We start from the raw sequence: 19,572 nt of genomic DNA on the forward strand, positions 1-19,572 counted from the left end.
ACAGCGGTGCATAGTAACCTTCTGCACCCAGGTTGTTTTCAGCAACAGCATACAGTATCTCTGAAGAAAGGTAATTGGGAAGGGCAGTATCAGCTCCTCGACTCAAGTGTAAAACTTCAAGCAACCTGCTAAACTGTTGAATTTGTGCATGTTAGTCTAATTCCAACTGGCCACTGCTGCAGGCACAAACTCTTTTAAGAACCAAGATTTCTACGTCCAGCTCATGGTTTCCAACAAACTTTTTCAAAGGCCCACTGCAATTACCCGTCTGACTGTAGTGTACCTCAGCTCAGTGTGAGTTTCTTAACCCATACAGCCAAGTAGGGGCTCACAGACCAGCCCTGGTAAGTCAGAAGCTAACTACATTTTTACTCTAACCCCTGTAGCTCACACATTTCCCTTACTGCAGCAAACAGGTAATGCAGAATAGAGAAGGCAAAAGCTTCCTCTAGTCTGAGGTTAGCAAGACTCAGGGAAATGACTGTTTCCCAATTGGAGGGAAGTGACTGAGAAGAGCATCAGAGTATCATGAAACAAGAGTGACACAGCACCATGAACCAAAAGATAACATGAATTACCAAAACTCCCACAGTTAGGGACTCAGTCTTTCTAGAGGTAATTTTGGAAGATGCTAGATGTTTTCCCCTCTGCCTCCTAGTGCTCCAGTTTCCTAAGCAGCCTCCTGTATCCCTATCTTCCTCCCAGGATACCACCACCTGGTTTCTCAGCACCTTCAATAGACTCTTTAGCTTGAAGGACACATAGCAGTCTGTCTCCATTTCTAATGGAGAAGAGAAAGCAGACTGCTAGGAAGCAGCTGTGCTAGGGCTGTTCTCCAAAACCTGCTTATTACTTCAGTCCCAGTAAGAATGACTTATTTCAATTAGTTTGTCAAGGGAAGTACAGGAAGAAGTTATCTGAAAACCTTTATAATTAAGGATGACTTTAGTAGTGTTTCCAAAAAAACTACCCGAGATAGACAAGACTCAGAAAAAAATGGTGCAAGTATGAAGTCTGCTAATAACAAGCAGCAGACTTGTTTTTCACACTTTCAGACTTCATAAATTCTCTCTAGGCAGGCTACCATACCAAACACTGGTTAGAAGAAATGAAACTTCTTACTGAGGAGTCCTGCACACTGAAAAACAACCATAAACCTAATTTCAAATTCATGTTATGAATTTGGCTCATTTAAATTATATGCATATTCAAGTCCGTACACCATGTCAAGCAGGTTGACAGGCAAATTCTACCGTGGTCTCTAATCTATGTTTAGCTAAATTCTTAGTATGATTCTACTTCCAATATTTTACAACACTGTTTTCTGTTTCCTCCTTTTCTGGAGGAAAGGAATGCTTTAAAATAGGCAGAAATTTATACCAACAGAATCCTGAATATCCTTCATATGTTTAACATTCACAGGTATAGCAGCGCAGCTTATAAACAGTGCTTCCAGTTCACCTTCAGAACAAACATGCATTTACACTGAACATTTATGTGTAGTTTTGTATTTTGCACTTGTAAACTCAACACCAGAAGCTAGTAGCTTTCTCTAGACTATTAATAGCAAACTGATTCTTGCTGTGCTATACTCCTGCGACAAGAGTCACATTTTTGCACATGTATCCATTCCTACTGGAACCTTCCCCTCTAACCAAAACAACATGAAATTGGGGTGGTGGTTGGTTGTTGGTTTTGGGTTGGGTTTTTTTGGTGTGTGTGTGTGGCATATCTTATTTTGTTGGTATTTGAACACACTTTAGAGCAGTTAGCTAATTAAAGGAACTCAGCAATGTGATCAAACAGTATATGGTCAGAATCCAGAATCAAACTAGGTGTCAAGGAACAATTTTAGGCAGTTACAGAGCTGTCTGTCAAAACTGCAATCTAGTTTGAGGCATGATACTTTATGCACATAATTAAGACTAAACAGCTTTCAAGGCAGCTGTCTTCCTTAAAACTCAAAAAGCAGGTACTTACTAAAACACTACCTTGTTGTTGAGCTATTATTATTAAAATAAGCCATTAGCTGTCAAAAAGTATTTTTCACAGAGCAAATATTTTCAAGTATTTAAACAATTGCCTCATAGCAAAATTGCTCAAAGAAAGCCTAAACCAAGCTATTTTAAGCTACTTTATTATTTTAAGCTATTTTAAGATTAGGAATCTCTGACTCCTTAACTTGGAGGTTTCTAAAATATGCTAGGCTTTCCTAGAAAATGGAAGCATTTCCCTGTGCACTGAGAATCTTCAGCTGTTCTTGCTTGACAATTTGAGGGTTCAAGGCAGGCATTGCTAAGCTAAATTTTATGGCCTGTATTATGCAGGTCTGCACATTTTGGTTTACTTGTCAACTAAAATGAACATTATTAAAATACAACTTTGGACATTAAAACAAAAATTATTGAGCACGGCAGTAAAACTCTAAATTCTGATCATAAGCGGGGGATATCCAAGTCACAGGGCTAAACTTCAAGACCGTAATCCACAACAGCATGCCCAAAGGGAAAGACTTGTTCTAACCTTTGTGTGAATGCCTGGGCAGCTGCCTGTTTTTATACAGCTAAACAGTCCCTTCTCAGTACAGCAATGCGTAAAGACATCTGCCACAGGTATACCCAAAGAGAACTCTTAACAGGAGGAACAACAGAGTGTTTGGCTGCACCAAATTCTTAAATCGGGTTTGCGCAGTAGTCTTACCATTCCAAAATATTTGACAGTCATGAATTATACAAGCAAATGTCTGTACAAAAGACTGTGCTTTCCAGGAAATGCAGCTTGCGGGCATGAAAAGCCAGAAAGCATCCTCAGACTTAGCAACCAAAAGACAGGCTCTCCACATCACAAGGGGTTCTTGTTCAGAGATATCCTAAACTAGCAAATGCTGAAAAGGCAGTTTGGCTTGTTATTCCACTTATCCAGCTTCAGACTATCTACTGACCAGTATAGCACGATAGGTTATTCTCTCAGTCCTCCGAAACCATTAAACCATTCCTAAATTCCAGAAAGCAGAAGTAACTAGAATAGTAGTATAACAGAGTAATAGTATCAGAAAACAAGAAAATAGAATGAACTGCATTGGCATGTAAAGATACCTGTTGACTTCCAAGAGCAATTGTTTTGATTATGGATATAACATCTATTTATACCACGACCTCATTCAAGGCCTGGACTTAATCCGTTCTGGCTGCGAATTTTTATATCCAATATCTCTTCACACAGGAAGGCATCAATAGTCTCTGAATAAGCAAATAAATGTACAGAGCACTGTAATTTATGGAAGGATATAAGTTCTCTTTCTCCATGGGAGGTTTCCAGATATCATACCTCTTTATGTACATATAGCACACAATACATATAAAAATAAGGCTCAGATGTATGACTGGATGTACAAGTATTTGTTATCTTAATTTGGATAGCCCCATCCAATTGTTGATACACAGAAACAGACCAGACTACAATTACAAAGGTATATACAACACCAGCGTTTACCATTATAGCAGGAGATAGCATCTGAGCCACCTGATTAGCTTTCAGTAACTATTTGTTGACCCATTTTTCAAGAAAATCTCTCTTCCATTCCATGTTCTTAACTCTGAATTTCACACAGGCATATTTGTATGAGGTGCTACTCGACTATTTAAGCTCATGAAAGCTATTTTTGCAGAGCCAGCAGAGGGAGTACAGACATCATTTTACTCATCAGCTGTGGAAAAGATACCTTGTAAGAAAGCACTAAAAGAGCTGTGCCTGCAAACATAATGCAGTTAGTTTAAAGCATGCCAAGAACGTCCTCAGGCTTTCACAGACATGTATGTCAATGGCCAGTAGAGTTGGTGTTTTGTTTCTGATACCCAACCAGCAGTCACATCTCAAAGTCTCGTATCTGACAAAAATGGCAGGATCAACCCTAACAGTACTAACAACTACCATAAGCCTGATGCTTCACATGTCAAAAAAACCTGACATTACATAGCCACAGTTCAAGCTAGTCAACAGTTTTTATTTCTACGGATTCTGCTGTTTCTCAATTTTAGAAAAGCTAAACCCTTTGGGTTGTTCATTTCTTAAAAAGCAGCTTCACCTGGAAGAAAAGTTGAGAAACTAAGAGTTCAAGACGACCCACTAGCAAAGGAGCCAGGAAGGAATGGCGCAGTGTTGGACTGGAAGGTAACAGACAGCTAACCTTTCTGCTGGCGTTCTAAGAGGCACACACCTACTGGCAAATCTGGTTTTACGCAACCTCTGAGGCAAGAGCTCTGCTGCTTTATTTAGCATTTCCATTGATCAGCCTGCTTTGGAGTTGGCAATTACACTGAAGGGTGTTGTCAACAGTGGCGGCTGTGGAAACAGTTTGAAAGAGGAAGAGGCTTTAAGCAGACAGATTGACAGCTTTTTGCCATCTCCTGGAGGTGAATGCTAAACTCTAGGCCGACATGAGACAACATACCTTCCTGGCAAAAACTCCACAGACACTCCTTGCTTGTTTAGACTGCAAAATTTTGACAGGGTTTTATTTTTTAAATAAAGTCAGTATTTCCCAACTTGTTGGTAAGAGGCTAAGCTAATACAAAATTCTTGCCAATCTTAAGCATTTATCAAATGATTTTATTGAGTGGATATTTCTACGTTTCGCTATTTAAAAGTTTGTATATGAAAAGCTCACACAAACGCGATGAGGAAATTTTGAGGCTAAGGAGTTCTAGAAGAGCAGCAAAACACTCTCCTCCTCTCAAAGAAATGATAAATTTCCATCATCTTAAACTTCACATGAACTTTAAAAAGCTTTGACAGCTTGAATCATTAGATTTTGATTACTACCTACCCAAGAAGAAGAATCTGCCTGTAGCTATGGAATTTAGCCTTCACTTGTTTCAAGTTTTGAAAATAAAAGAACCACCCTTTGGCAAGTTAGATGGCTGCTTCTGCTCCCCACTTCCCAAAGGAAAGTGGTGTTCACTTCTCAGCTTCATTTTCGCATAATAGATTCACTAAATGAGTAAGTGAAAATGGGCCAAACTGGTTCCCACCTTACAGAGCTTATGGTTGAATATTGTATAGCTGACTAAAGTTTCTCCCCTACCATAGGATGAGACCACCTCACAGTTTTACTGTTGAAATTCAGGGCTCCAGCAGCATTCCCTATTTGCGTGCTGTGCCTAGTTGGTTCCCAGGACTCCAGCCAGGCTGCTCAGTATGCTTTTATGTAGGGCAACCACAGCAGGAAAAGCCCGGCCTCTTCCATCACAAACATGGTGATGCCCAAGTATCAGGATGCATCCCAACCACTCTGATCATCCTGCACTTTCCCAAGTTATTGCTGTCTCTTGTGACAACAGTGAAGTTTCTGCAGATACACAAGAAGGTGATCCAGACAGGAAAAATGCTGTTCTTTGGGCAGACTGGTTATCTAACCAGACTTACCACACAGATAATCCAATACCAGTGCCAACTCAAAAGAGGGCACAGAACTACACTGAACCTGCTTGAGTCAAGCAAATGTGAAACCATACTTGCAGGAAAGATGCATTTTTCAAAAGACATGACTGAATTTATGACTACGAAGTCATCAACAGGTGGTATAAGCAAGGTGAATGCCAAAAATTCTCATAGCAATTTATTGGTTGAGTATGATACCACAACTCTAATTCATCCTGCAACTGGAACCTCATTAAGCTCCCAAATACTTATGTTTATAATACCCTTTACATTTGAGAGACTGGCATTAGGCTTCTAATCAGCTAGTTAAAACATGTGATGCATTTATATGGAATAGGTAGGGTGGGGGGAAGCACTGAAAAGCCCCTTGAAACATGAGCATATTTGGAGCACCTTTCCTCTTGGATAAATTTCTACAGCAAATTCCACAGAATTTTACACTTTAAAATTACTACAGCTGCCTTTAAGGATCTGCAGAGGTTTGTTATCTCAGTTTTTAACCTGAAACGCTGAAGACCTTACATTTAGTACACAGCTGATAAATTACCGATTCCAGTATTAAACACTCGCTGAGATTTAGTACTTCAATAATTAGTAACAGACAGCATGTAAGAGATTGCAAGAGCTTTTTTAGAAGCCAATGCTGAAGTTGTGCTCTTCCCCATCCCCTTCTCCTCTCACCACCTGGAGGTCAGATCTGAAGTTCTGAAGCCTGTTTGCATTCCACAGGTTAAAAGTTTACATCCCTCTCATCACAGGTGAGATTCACCTGACCGAATGGTAACACCTATATCTAAGGTAGGCACTTCAGGCTTTTTTTTTTTTTTAAATAGGCAATGGATGAATTATAACTTCTCTGCTGAAAGATTAAATTTAGCTGCCTAGGACACAATCTAAAATAGTCACGTGAATCTCATCTTAGATGCGCTTGTGTGTCTTCAACAACAGAAGAGGCCCAGAGTGACTAGTTTCAGTTTAAGATGCTTATGTAAGTGGTCAGGATTGCTCTGCTGAAGTTAAGTGCAGTGTGCTGGGCTGAACTCACGTATCAAGCTGCTGCACTACCATGTCAGAGCAGGTACATGCAAGAAGAAGAATGTGGTTCCACAGTTAAGTTTAGGAATATCTGAGCCTACACTACTGCCAGAAGGTACAGTCCTGCACCAGCACTGACGCTTACCTGACCTCAAGGTCAGGGGACAGCCCTAGATGAGAACTGGTGACAAGGAAGACAGTGGCAATGCTGGCGGTTCCTCCTGAAGGTTATATGGGTGACTGGGACCGTCCCCTTCCAGCACGGCGCAGGCCTCATCAGCTCAAGTCAATCATGGAAGCTCTTCTCCTCACCCCTATGTTCATCCTGGGAAAAAGAAGAGTATGGGTGCACCTTCTCTGTGAGGCCCCACTGAAGACCGTCGCCAGAGTCCCTCCTTAGACTCCTCCTTTTCAGGTCAAGCAAAGCCACCTCACTCAACCTCTCCCCACAAACCACAGGACGGCCCCTACCCAGCTTAGCGACCCTCTCCCAGCCTCTCACTGTCAGGAGAGGTGCAAAACAGGACACCATTTTGGATGCAGCCTCAGGAGCACGATGGAGGGCAATAACCCGCTGGCCATGCTCCTGCTAATGCAGCCCAGCATGGGCTAGTCCTCGCCAGCACAGGAGCACCCTGCTGCTGGCTCAGGCTCCCCCATCCCAGCAGGGTGGCTGAGACCTTTCCTATAGACCTCCTCCTCCTCCAGCTCCAGCCCCACCACAGGGGGACAGGCGCCAGGCAGCCAAGGCAGCCCCAGCCTCCCTGTTCACCCTCACCCCCCCGGGATCTAGACCACCCAGCAGCCCTACCACCACAATCCAGCACCAGACGCATGTTGCCATTTCTAGCTACTCCCAACCATCGCAGCGAAGAGGAAAGCCCTTCAGCAGTGTTTTTACTTTGCCGGCTCAGTAGTGCTCAGGAGGGCCCTTTGGCAATTCCCATCAGGAGCTTGAAACAGACCTGTTTTATGATCACTGCCTCAAAGTAACATGTATTTACTCTGTCCAGCTCAAAGCATTTTGGCCGTGGTTATATGTATATAGCTTTATTCTCCATATTAATTTCTCTAGCTTTAGATTTGACAATAGAATGAGAATATAAAGCTTCGAGCCTATGCAAATTCAGCGTTTCAGTTTTGGAGCAAGTAGTCCACTTACCAAAATTTTACTACAGTACCTTCCCAGAAAATATAAAGTAATCCCCTCAAGTATCCACCCCTTGTATTCTTCCATCTGGTAAACTGATTTCCTGTGCTTTGAGGTAGCTTAAGTTTACACCACAGCTTTAGGGTGTCAGACTTTGCATAACCAAGACAACCTTTTCTGAACAGTTTTGGTAAGGCAGTTGGAGATGCTGCTGTCCAGTGCCCAGCAACACTAGGATCAACACGGAAAAAAGAAAGTCACTTATGAATTGTTCACTCACAAGCAGATAATATCCTTAGTATGGGCCACTGCTTTATATGCTGGTATTTCATTTTTGAAAGTACGTGTTTGTACTAAAGGTCTTCCAAAAGGTTCCTGTAACCTGGTATACTCTGTGAGCAGCTGTCTCCATCTGAAGGATGGCTCCACTATGAGTGCCTCCACTAACAGAAACAAACTAACATGCAAAAAAAAAAAAAATCCAAAAGGCAAGAGACCATGCTTTTCTCAAATCATAGATAATTCAGTGCTTTATTACCAAATCTCTTTCAACTCGCCTTAGAAATACAGCTCCAGTTTAGAAACAAATCCCTAGATATGCAGTCACCACAGCCAGATCTACCTATTACCAAAACACACACATCTGAAATCAGACTTTTTGAAGATGTTAAGGCATTTCACTATGCAAAGCAAGCTCATTGCAGAATGTGAAAATCACTGTCACTGTTAACTACATGGATTTCAGAGCTGAAACAGGTGAACACAAGCTGAAGTGATCTGAGTTGTTAATAAAGCAGAAGTAAAGCAGTTGTGGTAGCAGTGGTAGAGCACCTTCCCCACCCTCCCCAGCTGTCAGTCTCCAGCTTCTCAACTATGTACATTTGAAAGCCATCTGGCACAGATCCTGCCAACCAGTTTAAATCATTTCATGTTTCACACAACCTCACCAGAGTGAGGCTGCTAGACACTGCTCTAATTTAAGTATTGATTTGCATTGTATTCCATAGGCTTCAGGAAGTTTTGCACCAGCTTCATTCCCAAGTGAAGAAAAACTGGCAGACCCAAGCGACGTGAAACAATTTAAAATGCAGTATCAACAGTGAAAGCAGTAGCACCTAGACGGAAGTGAAAAAACTCCTGCTCAATATGCATATTAAGATCCTGCTTTAGTCTCTACTATATCTAAATAGACAGGAGAGGTTCAAAAATACCACCCTTTCTCAGGTAATTTAAGGGCTAACCATACCTGTCATCTTTTCTGCCCATTTCTTGTTACCATCTCCTCAGTCTTATCTGATTAAAAACTTCAGAAAGCAAGTCTGGACGCACAATATGACAAGCAGTTTTTTCATTTCCTTCACTGCAGTACCAGAAACCACCTAGGCATATAGCTAATGTGTTGTAATATTCTTTAATATTTTACTTAGTGCAAAGACCTTTATGGCTAGATCCAAATAACCTTTTCTGGAAAGCCATTAGTTGAAGGCTGGAACTCAAACTACTTTCCAATCTACTGTCAGAACAGTATCTTCAAGTTCTACGTGAGAAGGTTAATACTCTCCAGGGAACGGTTTCAGATGATGACTGTGCAAGGAGGAACGTTCCCACACCACTGATCTGAAGGCTCGTGCTGCTTCCCTCGCGTGAGCCTTGCCTCACAGAGCCCAGTCTGTGCACGAGGATTGTGTAACGCAGATCATCTACTGGGGCAGCCAGTCAAAGGAGCGGAGATAGCTCAAAGGAGGGGGGAGTATTGAGCAGCCCAGGAGAGGATAGAAATGAAAGTAGCTATCAGGCCTCCTCAGCCACCCCATGAAACTTCCCAGTCACAGTGACAAGCCAAATAGACAAGTACAAATGACGCTGTCTCACCGTCCTCACGGTCTCTTGGATTATGCTGATCAACATAGCGGCTTCAGAAGGCCATGACAGAAGTGTGCCATAACTTTGGAATATTAAAAAAGCAATCAAACATCTTATATTAACAGAAGTGACTAGCAAGTCTTTTGATCAGGACTTAAAAGACTCACATGTCTTGAAACACCTAGCATACAATACCAAATGTTTTCCAAGCCTTTGGAGAGTCACGGCCATCCTCTTAACTGCTTGTAATATTCCACAAGTATTCCTTAAAAAAGTCTGCCATAGCTACAAGACTTCTTTACTGCTAGTGGCTAAGCTCCTTATTTCAATGAAGAGCATAGCACTATGGCTGTTTCTTTCTATGGTGGAAAAACTCCATCAAACAGCTAATGAATTTTCCTCCTCCTTTCCCCACACAGAGCTATCAGTAGTTTTTGATTTGTTTTAAATCCTGTTGGTTTGGATTTGTTTTAAATCCAGATATATATTCTGATCTGATCTGCAGATAAACACAGGGTTTGTTTGGTTTTGGTGGTTTGTTTGGTATTTTTGGGGGTTTTTTTTGTTGTGGTGGTTTTTGTTTTGTTTTTTTGAAATCTGTTATCATGTAAGACCCAAGACATCTTGATTTCATTAAGTAGTTCATTTCATTGCAGTAGTTCAGGAAGCCAAAGTACAAAATTGTGTTGCTTGAGGTGTGTATTTGCATAGACACAGAAGCAATCCTGAAAGAGCCACGTGGACAAGCCGCCAGTCACTTGTCGAATAACAAGTACAAAAAAGGTTGTGTGATCTCTGTGTAAGGACACATCTGTAACACTCCAGTGAAAAAAGCAGTTGATTTTTCTTCCACTGCATGTATTGTAAAGGTGATTAAGATCATCTTGGATTCAAAAATCTTAAAATTAATTTCAGAGTTTGAGTTTCAATGAAGACAGAAGACAAGCAGAAAAAGAGCACACCACTGTGAACCTTGGGTTGAGTCCCAGGAAGTTAGGTAGTTGCTTAAAGCAAGAGCAGCCGAATCATCTTGTCTGCCTTGAGATGGGGTTTGTCACTATCACCTATGCAGAGTACGGTACATCCCGGGCCTCCTCTTCGTAGACCAGACACTGTACACCAAGTGGTCAGAACCCAATAGTGTTGTGTTCCCTGCTGCCACCTTATCTTTCTGTGAATATAAGGGCGCAAGTAAGGGTAGCAGATTACAAGTGATAGGCTCTCCAGAAGTGTGTTTTAAGAATACAGCGTTTCCTGTGCTCACCGGGAATTAAGGCATCATCCAGCTCCTAAGCAATATTAAAAAAAAAAAAAAGAGACATGGTGAACTTCAGTGGTTTGCGTAAGTGGGAGGCCACGCAGGAACTTCCCTAGCTCTCTCCTTCTCCGAAGCAGTATCAGAAAATAGCCAGCAATAAGCCAGCACTACCCCTAGTGTGAGACACCGGTCGTGTTTAAAGTGGCAAAACCAGCCAGACTTCGTGGCCAGCACCGAAGCTTATCAGCTCTGCCATCCTCAAAATGTACCCACGCTCTCCTTAACTGCACAGTACGGTTGCCAACAGCAGTAAGGGGAGGGTATACCCTCTTCTTCAGTCTGTGCTCCTCCACAGGCAGGGCAGATGTTCTTTGTCTGTCTTGTTACATGATGTTTACACCTTACCTCTTACTGGACCAAAAGAATGTGGATTTATTTTCAGGGCTATTTCTGGCTTTTTTTTTTTTTTAAACGCTTCCTACATTTTCTTTACATTTCTTCTCCCACCAGACCTTTGAAAGACCAACCAAGAAAGCCTCATGCCTACTTTGCAATTCACCAAAATTAAACTAATAACACCTCCTGCTGTCATCTATCAGTTAGAATAAGATTTGTAAGTGGCAGCAGAAATCACTTTCAAAATGTTTACTGCAATATGAATAGCCTGAAAAGGCAGATCCCTCAAATTTACTGTTCATATCAAGTGAAACCTGTCATGAAAACTAGAACTCATTTTTATAAACTGTATTTGAAAGCCTGATAATTTAGAAATAAAAGACAAACTGGACGATACCATGCACTTGTGTAAAACCTCGTTCGGTGTGAAAAAGTCCAACTGTTCCAAGATGAGTTAGTCTGATATTTTGCCTGTTGATTTCATTGTACATGGTATACCACCCAGAAATCTTCCTTCCATACTGCTTATTATCATTGCTTCCATCCTCTGTATGCAACCGCCCTGTATCCAAGATGCTGAATACATTTTTAGTTTTTACATGGGGATACAAACGTTTGGGGGGCTTCACAAACAAAAAAACCCTTCCTTCCTTATTTTTTATCACTGTGCTGTGCAATTAGTGAACATGGTCTTCTCCACTAAATTTGAAGCCAAAGCTAGGGGAAAACTAAAATTAATGACAGTTACTTAAAAGTGAAGAAAACCAAATCTAAAGACAAGCCATTTTGAGTTAGATTAGTAATTCTTAATGCTTGTGAGAAACACCCATCCTCCACATAAATCATCATAGGTTCACTTCTCTTTTTCAAACAGGCAACAGTATCACCTCATGTCCACTGCCCTCCTTGTTAACTTTGCAAGGAGAAAAAAAAAAGATGCCTTCAAGAGAAAATTCAACAGGTTTGAATAAAAAAAAAAGCCTACTTGAGACTGTTGCACATGCTATAGCAAGCCAGTAGGCAGAGCTAATCTTAGCTTTTTAGACACAATACTGCAACCCCTAGATTTTATCTAATTTTTAATTAAAATACTCTACAGAAAAAGATCATTATCTCCTGAACAGCAGCTTTTAACAAGTTTTATTATTATTATTCATTTTAAGACAAGTTGAGAATACTAAAGTGTACAAATTTACGAATATTATTGCAGTTTTATTGATCCTTTTGGAGGGAACTAAGCAGATTGTTATAGAAATGCATGCTATAGATTCCAGTAGTCTTCCTTATTTCTCAAAAGATGTTTACATTTAAATACCCTGGGCTGATCGTGTCTGTTCATTATTCTGCATTAGATTAAATTTTGCTAACTGAAAGCTGACTTCAACTCTCAGCAAAATACACATCATTGTTGCACTAGTGTTATTTTTCCTTTAAAAGCAGAAGAGAACATATATTAAAATAAACAGTTCAAACACTGAAAGACATCACTGAGGTCACATTTCAGCGGTAAAGAATGCTCAGTGCCATTAATATTTAGTCTACCTTAATGGAAGAAATTTGAGTTAGAAGATACTTTAGGTTATCTTGTCCACCCTTACGTCAAGGGAGACTTGCTTGCTATGGCATATTATTGATTGCTTTGCCAAGTCCATTTTGAACTTGTCAGTTCATATTGAGTTCCCAGATCTAAAATCTTAAATGTTGGCAAAGTTAATTCTTCCAAAGCATCTGTTTTTGAGGTGGCTTCAGCAGATCCAACCTATGTTTCTTCCTTCTTAATATCTTCATCTTACGACCGTCTCCAGTTTCTCATATTATTCTTTTCTGAATAAACTCAAACAGCAAAAAAAAAAAAAAAGGTAATTACTAGACCTTCGTGACTGTGAGCTGCAGGACATTTACACACCTCTCAGCTTCCTGTTAAGCTTCTACAACATGGTTTAGAGGTTCTCAATTTTAACAGCTGACAGAAGTTCTCTATATTGTTGTCCACGAAAGAGTCACTTTCTAAATGAGATTCCAACGTTAAACTGCAGAGCATTTTAATTGGTAGGATCACTCACAGATTATTAGCTGATAGTACATTACACAAATGGGGATCCTTTGCTTACATCATTACCTGTATGTAATGCAACTTTGTAAGAAACCAATACACAGTTTACCCAATGCTAATGTGACACTAGTCTGCTTTCTGCTTTAAGTTCCCAAACACGTCTGCTTAATATGCAATAGTGAGTCACTGTATGTGTGCATACATAGAGTACAGCCACAATTCCCTTTAAAATTAGTTTTGATTTGTATCATTTTAGTTATCTACATGATAAGTAGCATTTTTTTTTTAATGAATTGAAGTAGTAATGTTGCAATTCAGCACTGAGATAGCAACATTGACTAGGAAAAACTGCAAGTGTCTGTACACAGCACAGGATCCCCTTTTTCTTCAGATAATCCAACCTGCGTGAACAAAAAGAGCAGCAATACACCGAACAACCTAACGACATTGCTCCAGACTGAAAAATCTCACATTGAAGTGTACAAGTTTTTTTCCTTACTGAATTCAGTGACCACTTTTTCCACTGACACCAAGAGAGTTTCCATTCATTATGCCATAAGTATTAAAGTCCTAGTACATTGGAAGCTATTCCTGCCAAAAGAGCCAATGGTTTAAAGATACGCAAGTTTACTTCTCTTGGAATTCACCATTTGTAGTGTTTGGAACAAATCCTTGAAAAGCTCCAACAAACAGGAAAAAAAACCGGCACTGGCTATAGCTACAGTTACCACCTTCTGAATACACTGTGTGATGAACCCAGGAGATGGCAAGTTATCTAGCCAAGATCTTTTCAAGCACGTAAAACACTAATTTGGCTCAAATTGATTAGGACCCATAAGTGTTTTAAAGATGCAGCAGCTTTTGGAGAGGTGGTGGTTTTCCAAAGGCACACTCTACTACTCCCCCCAGCAAGTCAAGATTGTAAACCGCTAAGGATGCAAGCCATGTTTCACAGGTGCATTTGGCTTGGGACTTCCAGGAGGGACATGTTAAGGGGCACGATTTGAATATTCACCCAGCTAGTCACCCCTCAAACACTGTTAAGCTAGATACCAGTGCAAACACATGCTCAGATTGACAGTTTAAGACAAGGAATAAGGCATTATCACCAGTTCCTTTTGAACAGACCTTGAGAAGAAAGCCTCAGCACCTTCACTTAAATTTTTAAGAATGCTGTATACGTAACAGATATTTAAGGATTTCTGTACTGGGGATCTTAAAACGAGAAGAAAAAAGCCCCCGGAATTTTTTTACTGCACATCTTTCTTTCCCCCCTCCCTTCTCCTACATTTTAAAAAGTGAAACGGACAAGATCATTTCAATATTAGTAAGGATTTATGTCGAGTGTGGAACACGCATAGCACTGCAAAGACTCCTATTACAGCTGTGCAAATAGGTTGCCCCTCAGGCTGAAAAACTTGGGACAGACTCACCCACAGCTCCCGATCTCCAAACGCTCCTCCGGGCTCAGGCTGACACCCCCACCCCTCCGGCAGCCACCCCTCGCACCGCCGGACGCCGCGCTGAAAGAAACGCTCCTGAAGACCACGCGACCACCTCCACCCCTCAGCTTACCATGAGACCTTCCTCCCGAAATGCTAAATCCTTCCGACCTCGGCCTCTTCCGACAGCCCGAGGGGCTCAGCGGGCAGCCCGCGCAGGCGGCGGCGCGGACACCCGCCCTCCCGCCGCCCCGCTCCGCTCCACCGTGAGCGGCGAGCGCTCCCTCCCGCGCCTGGCAGCAGCCAGCCGGCCATCCCCCGGCGGAGGCTCCAGCCCGCTCCCAAACTCACGTGGTGCCACATCCAAAGGTTGCGCGCACCGCCGGGACGAGGATGACACCGCCGCCGCCGTTAGAGGCGCTTCCCACCGCGGAGCGGCCCCGCGCGGGTCCGCGCTCACCCGCGGCGCGACGCCTGCGGGGGCTTCGCGCTGCCGGCTGCCGAAAGGGCGCCGCATCCCTTCCCCGCCCGCGCCGGTCGATGAGCAGCCCGGCCAGGCATCGATAAATCAAAACAGCCCGCCCGCTCCGACGGAGAGCGGTGTACGACCCCGCCGCGGCCAAAAACACCGCCCCGGGGGCGCGGCGGGCAGGCAGGCGGACGAGGGAGGGAGGGAGGAGGCGGCGGGGGAGGCTGCGCGGCTGCCGGGCTCCCGGCCCCCGCGGGGCGGCGGAGAGGCGCCCGGGATGTCGGTGTCGTGCAGCCGCAGCGCGTTAATCCCGGCTACTTAACCCGGCGGGCGGCGAGGGCTGAGAACCACCTTAATCCGCCGCGTGTGCGCGCCCGCCCGCCGGGGGCTGCGGGGCCGCGGCGAGCCGGCCCTGCCCGGCCGCGGGGTCCGCGGCGGTGTGGCGGCGCCGCGCCCGGCGGCTGCGCTCCCGCGGAGGCTCAGCCCCGCATCCGCTGCCCTCAAGGTCACGCCATGCCCGGGCTGCACGGCGGCGGCCAGGTGCGCGCTCCGATTACCTGCGCGGAAAACCGGCGGAAGCCTGGGAGCGCGGCACCCAGCCCCCCCCGGCGGCCCCGCTGCCGCGGCCACCCCGCTGCACCAGCCGCGCCGCCCGCCGCCTCCCCGGCCGAGCCCGGTCACGGCCCGCAGCGGGAGCGGAGCAACGCTGCACCTGCCGCCGCGCCGCTGCCCGCCCCGGCCGGCCGGGCGGAGATCCGCCCCGAGCCGCCGCCGCCGTGCTTACCTCGGCGCCGCGGGGCCGACCCCGCCGCCACCCAGCCGCCAGCCGGGGGCCGGGACGAGGCGCCCGTGAACCTGCCGCCGCCCGCTCGCCGAGCGCACAAGGTCCCCGCACTACCCGCCCTGCCCACGGCCGGCCGGCCCCGCCGCGCCGCCCCCGCCCTGCGGCCGCGGGGGGAGGGAGGAGGGCGGGAGAGGAGGCGGGGGGGAAGCGGCGACCGAATTGGGGAGGGAAGGAGAGAGGGAGGGGGCACCGGCGCGGGGAGAGCCGGGGGAGGAGGAGGAAGGAGGGGGGGCGCGGACCGCCCGCCCCGCCCCCGTCGCCTCACCGGCAGGAACCAGCGATTCGTCCTCCTCGCAGGCGCTCCCGCCGCCGCTCCCCGGGGCCCGCCCGCCTCCTTCTCCCCGCACGCACCGGGCAGCGCCGAGCGCGCCGCCGAGCCCCAACGCCGCAGAGCAACCGCTACAGGAGCCGGGCGCCGCCGGGCAGGGCGGGGCGGAGCGCAGCGATCCGCCCGCCTCCCTCCTCCGCCCGCCCGCCCGCCCGCCGCGGTCACTCACTTGTTCGCTCCCGCCGCCCCCTCCCCTCCCGGCGCCGCAGCCGCCGGTCCCCGCCGCCCCCCTCACCGCCTGCGGAGCGCCGGTCACGTGACGGGGCCCCTCGCGCGGCCGGGGAAGGGGGGTCCCGACGTGCGGCGTCTTCAATGGGGGAGGAGGAGGAGGGGCTCCGATAGGCACGGCGCCTGCGGGGGCGGGACCCTGCGCCTCTCCCCGCCCCCCCGCCGCCGCCACTGGCGGGCGGGAGGCTGACGCGCTTGTTTCCATGACGTCGGTGGGCGGGGCCGCAGCGTTTGATGGAGCCCGGCGGGCTTCGGGGGTCGGTGACTTTGCCACAAGCAGCTCCCGCGGGGCGGGGCGGCGGGGCGTGTCCCCACGCCCGTGGGGCGCGGGCCGCCGCCAGGAGGGCCGGGGACTGGCTCGGCGGGTTGGGGATCCCCCGGCGGCGGGAGAGGCGGCGGTCCCGCGAGGGAGGGGCGGCCGGGAGCGAGCCGGTCCGCGGGGCCGGGGCGCGTCGCTTGCCGCGGTGGGCGGGGGCCGCGGCCGCGCGCGGGGCCGGGGCCGTCCCCGTCCCGGGAAGCGGTGGCGACGCCGTGAGGGGAGGCGTGACCGCGCGGGGCCGCCGTAACGGTCCGCCGGCGCGCCCAGGGCGCGGTCCTCCCCTGCCCCAGGGGGCGCGGGGACGCTGTGCCGTGCCCGCCGGGGCCGGGGGAGGTGTCGCCTCACGGCCTCCCCCCTCCCGAGAGCAGCCGGGCGGTGCTGAGCGTCCGGGCGGTGCCTGCGGGGGCCTCACCGCCGCGTTCGCGGCTCCTCATCAGCGGGCGCGGGCAGCACGGCGGAGCCTGGGCGAGGCTCTGCTGCGGCTGCAGGGATGAGTCGGGCGCCCCGAGGCGCGCCGCGGCGGGAGGCGTCGGGTCCCCTGTTGCGCGGGGCCGCTGAGCTCCGGAGTGGCAGGAACGAGCGTGTCGCTCGCTGCCTGTGGCGGGGACCGGGGAAGAGCGGGTCCAGCCTACCATCAGGCGTGCCCGCCTCTCGGGGAGCCCTGGCAGCTCCCGCAGGAGGACGGGGAAGGTGTGGGGGCCGCAGGTGTTCAGCGCCTCCCTGTCTCCAGCCGAAGACTCGTCGGTTGGAGAAAGAAAAATAAATGGGGTTGTGAACGATCGAGCCCGAGTGAGTTGTCCGGGGAGAGGCTGGATGTCAATAACAGGGCTAGGAATGAAACTGGAAATTAAAGTCCCTGATTTCAGTCCTCTCCTTCTAATGCAGCAGATCACACGCCCCCCCCCACCCCCGCCCCCGCCCGCAATGAAAAATCCCCATCCATAAACCATACGTAATTTTATAACCCCTTTGTGTGTCTTTTCGAGCCTTGTTTTGACATCCTACCCGCCCCTCTGTTGGGCATCTCGCTGGAATGTCTGGCCAGCTGTGCCACAGGCTGTCAGGTTCTTTGAGCCGGCGGTAAATACCCTGCTTCTCCTTTGTTACCGTTCAAATCCCACTGCTGCCAGAGCCAGTGCTGCAAAAGAAATGAAACGGGGAAGCTCATGTATCACTACTGCTGCAGACTGGAGGTGGTGCAGAGCCTAGAGGGTTAAAGCAACAGGATGAAGTCAGCACAAAACAGCCCACAAGGACTGGCAAATAAATAAATCATCCTAACTACGTTATTATCATGGCTTGCCTGAGCTTCATTGTCTCTTTCTTTCTTACCTGAATGCCTGTTAACATTTTTCTCCTTGTTCAAGAGAGGCAATCAAGAGACTGTGAGCAGTAAATGGCTCCTGCCCATTTTGGGTGTTGCTAAAAATACTACCTTACCTCTCCATATCTAGAGGTCAATTGAAAAATCAAAATCCTGAGGTAAGCGATCCTGCAGACTGTTCTGTTGAGGAGACCTCTTACATTTCTTCCCAGAAGGAGAATATAAAACTATCTGAACACATATAAAGCAAATTCTATTACATTCTGTCTGCAGTTCAGCACCCTCCTCTGCACTGATCGCTGTAGCTCAGTGAGGCTTCCCCAGGCACTTGGAAACTGCATTTCTCGATACAGATTTACAAGACTGGCAGATGTGTTCTGCACAGTTCTGTCCTATCTCCTAGCTCTCAGGCAGACAAAATTAGCTTTGGTATAGCTAAGAAGGAGATGATGTGTTGAACGCAGTGCAGTTTGGGTACATGTCTGTACCTGCTTCCTTTTGTCTTGAGGGAAGGTAGGTAGGTTGAGCTTCAGTTCTTTGTCTGTGAAATGGGAATAATATCCTATTTTCTTCGCAGGAAGGAAGCAAAGGTGGAAGGGGTACATATCAACATTAATTTTTTTAGGTACTGTTATGGTAGAATTCTCATTTTTCAAGGCACAAAATCGTCATTATTTGATGTTCCTCTTGCGCTGATATACGAGGATAGCATAAAAATATGCAACACATGACTGAAAGTAAGAAGAAATTACTTCTAGCTCTAGACAATCTTCTCCCCGAGGATTTAAAAATGTTTTCCAAATTAATCCTCGAGCTACAATAGTCTTCATGATTTTTGTGAGAAAATAGGCACCTCCCCTGTTTCTAAAGGTTAGGACATGTAATTGACTAACAGAAAACATTCCATGTAATGTAGGTCACCAATTGCATAAAGCAAGCAAAACCAAGATGCACAAAGGAATATTTCTGGAGATCTTCCATTTAACTTTTGAGGAAACATTACCATTTCAGGAAAATTCAGCATGCTTTGTAGACGATTTGGAAAGGCCAGACTTGACAAATCAGTGACAATAGCTCAACTCATTCTGTGACCAACACTCTAATGACGAAAGTATCATATGTTTTAACAGAGGCAGAAAATGTGTCACAGAGAATTTAAGTGGGTTGCCTGAATCTGATCTACTTACTATGAGACTTTTAACATAAAGAGTATGAATTGGAGTATTTGGATCATTACAATGTTTGGGCAAAAATGAATAAGGCGGCCAAGTGACCACTTCACCATCCTGTATGAACTAGGGGCCTTTAGGCAAAATTGCATGTCAGGCTTGACCTGAGAGGAGAAAGTAGGAAACAGACTTTTCGTAGTTTGTGCATAGATCTAAAATTTATTTCATTCTGAAACTGTTTTTTTGACTATCCTG

This window comes from Gavia stellata, chromosome 4, assembly GCF_030936135.1.
Source record: "Gavia stellata isolate bGavSte3 chromosome 4, bGavSte3.hap2, whole genome shotgun sequence".
NCBI classification, from domain to species: Eukaryota; Metazoa; Chordata; class Aves; order Gaviiformes; family Gaviidae; genus Gavia; species Gavia stellata.